Source organism: Nycticebus coucang, chromosome 1 (genome assembly GCF_027406575.1).
Source record: "Nycticebus coucang isolate mNycCou1 chromosome 1, mNycCou1.pri, whole genome shotgun sequence".
NCBI classification, from domain to species: Eukaryota; Metazoa; Chordata; class Mammalia; order Primates; family Lorisidae; genus Nycticebus; species Nycticebus coucang.
The window spans coordinates 134,980,302-134,990,256 of NC_069780.1; positions in this window are offsets into that span (position 1 = coordinate 134,980,302).

The window sequence follows — 9,955 nt, forward strand, 5'->3', positions numbered from 1 at the left end:
AGATTAAGAGACTTCACTTATTTCAGATGTCAGCTGCATGTGGGCTCCCCAGGTCACGCACTCTTTTAACAAACTAGTGACAACTTAGAGGATTCTCACAACTTCCTCAGTTTTGAGAATTCACTGGAATGACTCACAAAACTCAGGAAGTCACTCAACTTACCATTATAGTGTATTAGAAAGGATGTGCGGAGAGCAAGGGCGGGGAAGGGATGGAGTCAGAACACGTCACTCTCTAGCCACGTGAATGTGTTTACCAACGGGAATGCTCCACTGAACATTGGTGTCCAGAGTTTGTATTGGGGTTACATTGATTAAGTCATTGGCTATGTGATTTAATTCTACCTCCAGCTCCTCTCCCCTCCTTGGAGGTCAAATGGGTCCAAAGTTCCAATCCTGTACTCCCTGGGTTGGTCTTTCTGGTGATCCTTCAGAGTCACCTCATTAGCGTAACAAAGATAACCCTGACATTCAGAAAATTCCAAGCATTTTTGAAGCTGGGTGTTTCTGGAACCAGCAACAAAGATTTTACCATGCCAGTGATAGCCGGAGAGGCTGGCAGAATCAACAAGGCATGAGTGTGACCTCACACAGCTAATTAGCATGACTTTTTTTAAAACTCCATTCTTCTTCCCTGCCCCCAAAGTAGAATTAGAACTTAGACAAGAGAGGAGAGGTTTGTCTGTAAAGAACAGACCACGCGCCTCTCCATTCCAGTTCCCTTAAGCCATGAGTCTAGTTTGGAGTAAAAGAGGACGAGAGCTCTGAATTGGAGAGAGATTGACATTTTAAACTGAACCAAACTATGTTTTAATAACTGAAAATGATCCAAAAATGTACAGGATTTTCCATCATATCATTAAGTGATTTAAAAGTATGGTTGGATTTAAAAGTATGGTTGAAATCAGGTGCTAGAAAAAAAAACTGCTTCATGTTTAAATCACATTGAGCTTAACACTCACTTATACCCCTTTATAGCTGCTAGGATGGTTAATATGGAAATGGAAAATATCAAGTGTTGACAAGGATGGGGAGCCACAAGTGCTTTCCCACTTCTGGGAAATGTAAATTGCTGAAGCCACTTTGGAAAAATGTTTGGCAGCATCTATTAAAGCTGAATATGCATAAACCACATGAGCCAGTCATTCCACTTGTAGGGTTACCCAATAGACTTTCATTCATATGTTTATCAGAAGATATATACTATAACATTCATAGCAATGCTATTTATAGCAACCCCAAGCTGGAGATGATCTAAATGGCCATCATCCATAGGATGGGTAAAACATAAATTGTGGCATGTTCATAAGAGGAATACTACATAGCAATGAGAGCAAATAATCCAAAACCACATGCAACAATGGGGATGCATATCATGAACACAGTATTAAGAGGGAAAAATCTCATTACCACAGAGTACCTGCTACAGGCAAAACACATCTATACCGTTGGAGGGAGGATCGTGACCTGGAGTTGGTGGGAGCTAGCAAAAGGAAAAGGAACATGATGGGGCTCCTGGGGTGCTGGGTGCTTGTTAGCGGGTAAAGTTCACTTGTGAAAGTGGTATGCACACTCTTCTGTATATAAGTTATAATCAATAAAAATTTTTAAAGAAAATAAAAGGAAAGGTAAGTTAAAGGGGGTTTGATGAAAAGATACTCCATACTAGATCTGAAACGGGAGATTTGTGGGGGTCTGCAATAGCCCCAAGACCACCTACCCTTCTGTCCCTCCTCCATGACTCACGTCCTTCCTCTTGGGTTTGAGTCTTTCTGAATATCTTCATCTTCATCCCCTCACCTCTCTCTGGCCTATACCTTTATCACTCAACAGCCCCAATTTTGTACAGAATCTTTTTTGATTTCTTTTCACTAATTGCCAGTGTTTCTAGAAACAGAGTTTCTCATTGGTCATTATGGACCAGGGCACTGCTTATCAATGGAAGGGGCCAAAATGAGGCAGTTGCAGCTTAAAAGTAGGTGTTGAGTATGGCAGGCCTTTGAGGTCACTCCTGTGCCCAATACATATGCCCATTGCACAGGGTGACTTAAGGTTCAAAGACTATCAAGGATAGAAATATAGGCCAGAGTTGCAGGTCTCTGTATTCATTAATGGGATAATTAGTAAAGTTTCTGTGTATTCAGTGAAGCTTTAAAAAATATTATCTGATGGGGACCTCCATTAGTCTGTTGTGTTTCTGCATATCTTACAAGCAGAGGACCTGGTGACTTTTGTTATGGACTATAATTTCAAGGATGGTAGTAGAGCACTCAAGCTTTGGAAATACAGTGTCTCCCTCTGGAGCAACGGGCAGATTTGTTTGCAGCCCACGGTAAAGATTCAGGTTTTCTGAGCTCAAGATTCCTGTCCTATAAGACAAGGTACTACATATGCAGGTGTCATCTGGCCCTCATTACTACACCCCTGTGAGACTTGGGGCACAGAGAACCAACACAAGTAAATGATGATACTATAGCTATAGCTCTTGCTGTAAGTGATAAAATATCTTTTGTCTCTGAACCAGGCATCTTATGTCGTCTAGCAGCATCCATGAAACTGTACCAGGCTAATTTGTTAGTTTAGAAGAAGGATAAAATCTCAAATCCTTCCCTGTTCTTGACTTCATCATGCTTCCACGTGCATACATATGAAAAATGATGCATCCATCTGTAGAGGATATTGTGGGGGGATTACTTATGTGAGTTGCAGAAACCCCAGTTAGCCTATTTTCTCTGGACTAGATATAGCCATGGGTTTCCTCTTTCCTCTGTGTACGTGTTTACTACTTTAAACCTGCTTTAGAGTCCATTACTTTCGTCCGTTTACCCCCAGGTAAGGCCCCTGCACCTGTCACATGGCATCTGCCAGTGCAGGCCACGTCATTCACTTGATCATTCACCCTAAGTCTCGGATCTTTCCTCAGAGCCCCACTGCTGCTCTGCTGTAAATTTGATTTATTCTCTTCTTCACTAACATCGTGCAATTTGTCTTTCTGTCACCTCAATTTACTGGTTTTGGTCCCTTTATCCAACTTATCAAACTTAAGCTATATTTAACCTTAGCTTTCCCTATACAGTATTCTCTCTTTACAACTTTCTGCAGAAGGGCTCATGGGGTTTCTTTCCCAGTGAATTCAGTGTTATTTGGAATGGCATCCGTGGGGCTTCTATAGGCTCCCACTTAGTTCTGCACCACAATAGACAAGAGGTCTCTGACTTCTTCCTAATCAACTGTAACATTCAGTCATGTATTCCTACGTCCCAAATGAGAACCCAAAGCCATCCTCACACTTCACGTGACACCAGTGTGCAGTTGTGACATCGAAGACAGTTACTGTCTCCCCCAAACCTCTGACCCCTACTTTGTTGCTGATCCTTTAGTATTTCCTAACAGCAATATTTCAGATCATTTTAAAGGTAATTTGCTGGTAACAGAGGCTCCTTTCTGTACATATTTTTTTCCGTTCCAACTACAATTTTACTCTTAAATACTGTTGCCTTTTCGCACTATGTTTCACGAAAAGGCAACAGTATCAGGATGGTGTCTTAGTTTCCTCTCAATAAAAATATGAATAATTAATCTAATTATATGTAAGATGTACTGGCTTATGAGTTTTAGGTTAGAACATTTTTTACTAAGTCAGATAAAAATAATTCTTTCATTTAACAGTCTTTTCCCACAAAAGGTAAAGATTTAATATAATTTCCATGTCATAGACTTGTCTTATAATTTGAAGAAATTAAATAAATAATGGGTTTATAAAATTAGAAAAAATATCTGAGAATTCTAGAGGTGATATGAGTCTTTCCTTGCTTACCATCTCAGGAGGGTATTAGACTGATGTCTATTATACAATCCCCAGAATTTGAAAGTCACCCTTCAGGAAGTTAGCTTAATTTGCTGGTGGGCTTAAGAGACCTGGCTGCAACTTGTGGTGGGGTTCAGGCAAGCTGAGTCTGAGCTGAGCTCTGGACTCTTGCAGCCAGTGTGCTGGACTAATTTATACTCAGGGGTAAAAACTAAGTCTAGTCCTTGGTAGCTGGCCAGACTGCTGCACAGAGCGAAAGCCAGGGATGCAGATTGCAAAGCTGAAGAATGCTAACAGTGTGTTTCCTGTCGATTCTGGGTGCTGTGGAAATCGCTTCCAGGGGCTTCTCACCCGAAAGTTTGTCTCACCTGTACTTTTTTGAACTTTCAGTAGAAGGTACATTCACAAAAATAGATGTGACTATTGAGTTTGAGGTCCAATTTAATAAACACTTATTTCTCTACTCGATTATACACGTTTCATTATTTTTGAGTACACCATTTCTCTGTGAGGGTCATCTTTAACTAAAACCGTTAGTAATTAGCTTTCAGTCTAACCTCATGGTGAATCAGATTCCATTACAACATACTCAAACTTTAAGTAAGAAGCATCCACCCTGTGAGAACGTAGGACGATGCTCTTCTCTCTCGCCCTCTCAGCATTTCTCATGTTCATATATTTAGTGTCCAGCGCCTCCTACAATTTTCTCTTTTTCTCCATTGTGTAGCTGAGTTACAGGAGGACCCTGAAAGATGTCTTTACTGGAAGGTTCTATGGCTGCACCAAGAGCCTCATGAAAGTTAGGCCCTGGAAATCTGAATGACAGTCACCAGGATGGTGCTATGGTGTCTCCGTTATGCTGGAATGCCTGTGACAGTGGCATTGCACTTCCTTATCTGACCTCAGCTGCTAGCCTAAGTGGTTGGAACCTCTTATCTTACATAGAACATTCTGCACCTCTGGATGACTATGGTGATGGCTGAGATAGTCTGGGAGAGTGTCGGGGTCCTGCCACCAAGAGCAGCATTTGGTGAGACCTATAGAAACTGGTGGTGATCAACTGAAGAAATATAAAGTTAGGAGTGACAGTAAAGAAAGACAACAAACATAGAGTAGAATTAAAAGTGGGTGCTCAGGGGTCCAATACCCGCCACAGGATTCTGGCAATGGCCCAGAGTGTTTGCTCCACTCTGATTTTATTGAAGCCTATTTTCCCAGAGGGTATGATGAGGGAGGGAATGAAGATGTCAGCAGTTTCTGGGATTGGTCATATCAGCTCCTATTGTTATTGTAATTAACCTTAAGGGGAGCCTCCTGAAATCTGAGATCTGAGCCTTGTTTTGGGAGACCCTCCTGTTTGAGGTCACACACACAGATTTCTAGGGAGGTGTCAAGCTCTGCTAGTTCTCTGGAGTAAAACACCACTGGAGTTAGTCTCCTCTGAAGGATCAGTGGGAGGGAGGCGTTTTTCCTCCCATCGCCACCACAGAGGATTTTCCTCTGCTATAAGGGATATAAGCTCTTCTGCCCATCTCTCAGAACTTGAGCTACTACTCCCTTGGTCTCTACCCCAGGCAAATGAAAATCTCTACAATGGGTATCTGATTTGCCTGTTTAATGGGCAGGAAATGCCCTAGAAGATGTATCTTTTTAGGACCTGCCATAATCTCTTCTATGGTCATTATTCCCTGCAGAGTGCTCACAGACCCAGCAGGGTGTTTATAAGCTGTATCCCCAACAGGCTAGAATTAAAGAAAAGGTGAGAAGCTTGCTAGCAATGGCTAGCTTAAATGTAACCTACCTGAATTTTCTTTGTTCCAACTCACTCAGCTTACTTTTTAGTTTTCTTCTTTTTCTGGGTTGCTTTCCTTTGCCAAGAATGAGCCCCATTCTCCTAGCAGGAGAGCTAACAGTGAAAACACCATTCTTGAGGTATGTCTTGTACACACATCACAACTTGGTAATGACAAAGAAGTAAATTTGACTTTCTGGATGGAATAAAGTGTTTAAAATAACAAAGGAATGACCTTGTTTCTCCATCTGGAAACAACCCATCAGAAATATTCCAACTGAACGAATTCAACTCACTTGAAAAAAAATAAAAAAGCATCCAAAAGGCCATTGATATGTTCTTGTGAAGTGTTGTTCTCAGAAATAGAAAAAAGTGAGTGGTGTTAAACCAGTAAATATGCTATGAATAAGTGCAAAAATTTCTGACTAACCATGAAAAAGCATACCATTGTGTGAAATACTCTTATAATCTGTACATAGCAAAGATTGCAGAATGAGGGCTTCATCTTCTATCACTGGAGAAATTGAGAAATAGCTAAATAATTTAAATGTCATAGCTCAGGGACTATGTCTGGTCTGGAGTACATAATATTTGCTGAATAAATCTAGAATAAAGAAGCAAATAGATGTCTTCAGTTATGATAGCAAATTGCAACTTCTGACCTCTTCAGGGACTAACTTCCACACCAACATTTTTGCCACGTCCCTAGGAGTCATTGAGAAGGGACACAAAGGGCTCCCCCAAAAGCTGACGTATTTACAAGAGTACAAGGCAATTCCAGGGAATTTTTTGTTTGTTTTTTGAGACAGAGTCTCACTCTGTCATCCTGGACAGTGTGCTGTGGCATCATAGCTCACAGCAACCCCAAACTCTTGGGCTCAAGAGATACTCTTGGCCTCAGTTTCCTGAGTAGCTGAGACTACAGTCACCTGCCACAATGCCCAGCTAGTTTTTCTAGTTTTAGTAGAGATGGGGTCTTGCTCTTGCTCCGGCTGGTCTCCAACTCCTGAGCTCAAGCAATCCAATTGCCTCAGCTTCCCACAGTGACAGGGAATTCTTTGAGGAACAATAATGGTAAGATTTGAACCCAAGAAAGGTCAAGGAGAAATACAAGTAGAGCAGATAATGTTGTCCTTGTGCACAGGTGGGGCTGTTGAGTCTTGTACACATCAGTTTAAGTTGGAGAGAAAGGTATTTAGAACCAGACCTTGACTTTAGTTCATGCCAGGCAGGTGAATTGTGGCAAACTCTGGACATAAACTTTTATTTTTAGCACTGACTTTTATTAAAATGAATCACACGTCGGCTTGGTCTAGATATCGTACGTAATAACTTTGTGGTTGTGGCATTCCTATATTATCTCAACTTATTTTAGGATGTAATTAGTGGCTGTCTTATGAGTTATAAAATTGGACATATTGCATAGCCTTAGCTATTTTACTTAAATCAATCTCATAAAGCAAGTATAAGTAAGCCAACCCTGTTATAAAATGATACCTTTCTATTTACAGCTATATTTTTAATTATTTAAAATAATTATAATGATGATAGGTTTTCATAATTAGGTACACTTTTTTGAGTATTTTTTCATATTAATACGAGGATATAATTTTTAGGTTACATTGTTCTCACTTCCAGGGTAAATTTCCATTTGTAGAAGAGCCCCTCACCCAGGGGGTGTGTTATACACTCTCACAATGTGCACATTAGGTGAGATCTCTCCTCACGCCCTCCCTCCTTCTGTCAAACATCATCCCTCCTCCCCTCACTCCTCCCTGATCCCTCTGCCCCCAAACTGGACTATAATAGTGTTTTCTTGTTCTTATGAGCATGTAATAGTTTATATAGTGATTTCATATTAGTATGGAGTACATTGAATATTTATTTTTCCATTCTTGCAATACTTTACTAAGAAGAATATATTTCAACTCTATCCATGTAAATGTAAAAGATGTAAAGTCTCCATCATTTTTTTTTTTTTTTTGAGACAGAGTCTCACTTTGTTGCCCTCAGTAGAGTGCTATGATGTCACAGCTCACAGCAACCTCAAACTCTTGGGCTTAAGTGATTCTCTTGCCTCAGCCTCCCAAGTACCTGGGACTATAGGTGCCTGCCACAAGACCTGGCTATTTTTAGGTTGTAGTTGTCATTGTTGTTTGTCAGGCCCAGGCTGGGTTTGTACCCACCAGCCCTGGTGTATGTGGCCAGTGCCCTAGCCGCTGAGCTACAGGGCTCCATCTTTTTAATGTCTGGATAATATTCCATGGTATACATATACCACAGTTTGTTGATCCATTCATGGGTTGATGGGCACTTAGGTTGCTTCCACGACTTGACAATTATGAATTGAGCTGCAATAAACATTCAGGTACACTTTTTAATAATAATAATAATAATTGAGGTATATTCCTTTCTCCTTATGATAGACTACTTGTGTAAGGGGGTTGGCTTGATTTACTGGTATTTTCTGTAGTCATAATATGTAACTGGTCCAATCCCATTATCTTAGGACAACATCTTAGCCAGCCCAAAACTTGGGCCAACAGAACCAATTGCTACCCTGTGTCTACCAAAGAGTCCAGGTAATTAAATAGCCCAGTGAAATATGTAGCTCCTAATACTTGGTGGCTAAGGATAGAATTTGAAGAAAAATTAATTGTCATAGTTAACTCCATAATTCAATTTTATTTTCAAGGGTGATGTCTTTCAGCAGCTGTATCAACAGCTAAAGTATTTACCAAAAATGTGGTTTGCTGGGATTCTCCTGCCCCTCTGCTGAAGGGCCTGTGAACAGCAAGCTGGGAAATCTGGGATGAAGTGATGTTAAAGCAAAGAATTTACATTTACGAATTATTCAAGCCCCGGATAAGTCAGAGTTGTTTTTTCTTTTATTTGAAGAACAGAGAACAGAAATATTCCATATCTTCCTTAAGAAGGCTGCAGTTTTCAGGGGGTATTACATTCTACTTCTGTTCTTCAGTAAGGATCACACAATCAAAACCTAAGGAGCCAAGCAGGTGATGCGATCCACGGAGGGGCTGTAGCAAACTAGAGAACCCACATGCCATCGGCAGGGGCAGCCGCCCTGAGCTCCAGCTGGTGGAGGCTGTCCTGCTATTGGGGTGGGACACTGTACCCAGACTTTCTACTTGTCAAGAAGCTAGGAATCTCAACTTTTTGATCAAATCGCCTGAGTGTTAAATGCTGGTAAATAATTTAAAAACATTTTAAATGCTCTCTGGGCCAAATAAAACATGAATGTAAATAGATTCAGCCCATAGGCCACCAGTTTGCAATCTTCCCCTTAACATGCCCTTATATTTCTGTTGACACCCACATTCCACATTTGTACATTTCAGACTTGCTGTAAGTTGCTATTTAGTGTGAAGAAAATGAAACCTATTGTTATCATGGTAGCCTCAGCATTTTCAATATTCGTTATTTCAATAACGAATAGAGATGATTTATGTTTAAACAATGTGGATATGGAATAATATGGAACCCTGTGAGTTAAAAATACACCAAATTACTTCTTTTTATTTTTTATTTCTTTGGAAAAGCAAACTATTTTGCTTCAATTCTATCCAGCATAGAATCAGTCTTAGAAACATTTTTGGTTCAATAAAATCAGAAACACTATCTGTAAACATCTAAAGGAAATACAATATATCCATTTCTGGTTCATTTACATTAAATTATTAAAGTGTTGTTTTATATAACCCTTTTGATGTCTAAAATGCTTTTGGAAGCCATTCAAAAATGTTCTAATCCTTTTCCTCTGTAGTCATGTTTTGACCAAAATAAACAAGTTCAAACTCCAAAGGATTCTACTTCTAGGCTTGAACCCAAAACTTGCAAATTTTGTGAATTCTACACAAAGAAAGAAATAAATGATTCTTTTCCTGACTATCACTATCTCCATTTATTCCATCTCGTAGAGATGACAAAATAAACTCATCAAGGAAAGAATTCCCATTTTACAATTGCAAGACAGAATCTATCCATTTTAAGTTTGACTCTGAGCTAAGGTCAAACTCCTGGATTCTTAAAATAACATGAACACAGTCATCCTGCTCAAAGCCACTGCTCACTGCTGCTCTTAATGCACCTAGGGCTGAAAAGATGTGGCAGATGGGAAAGGAATATGTATTTATGAGATGATTCTGTATGCAAAGAGGACATGCATTGCTTTATGTTCATATTCAAGCAGACAGAATAGCTCCTCTGTAAGAGGTGGAGCTATCCCCACATTATCAAGAGCTGTCACTTAAAACACAATTTTGATTAATGTCATTTCCAAATTGAATACTGACTTGATTCTTTTCCTTCCAATAGGAAATGCAGATCTATAGGGA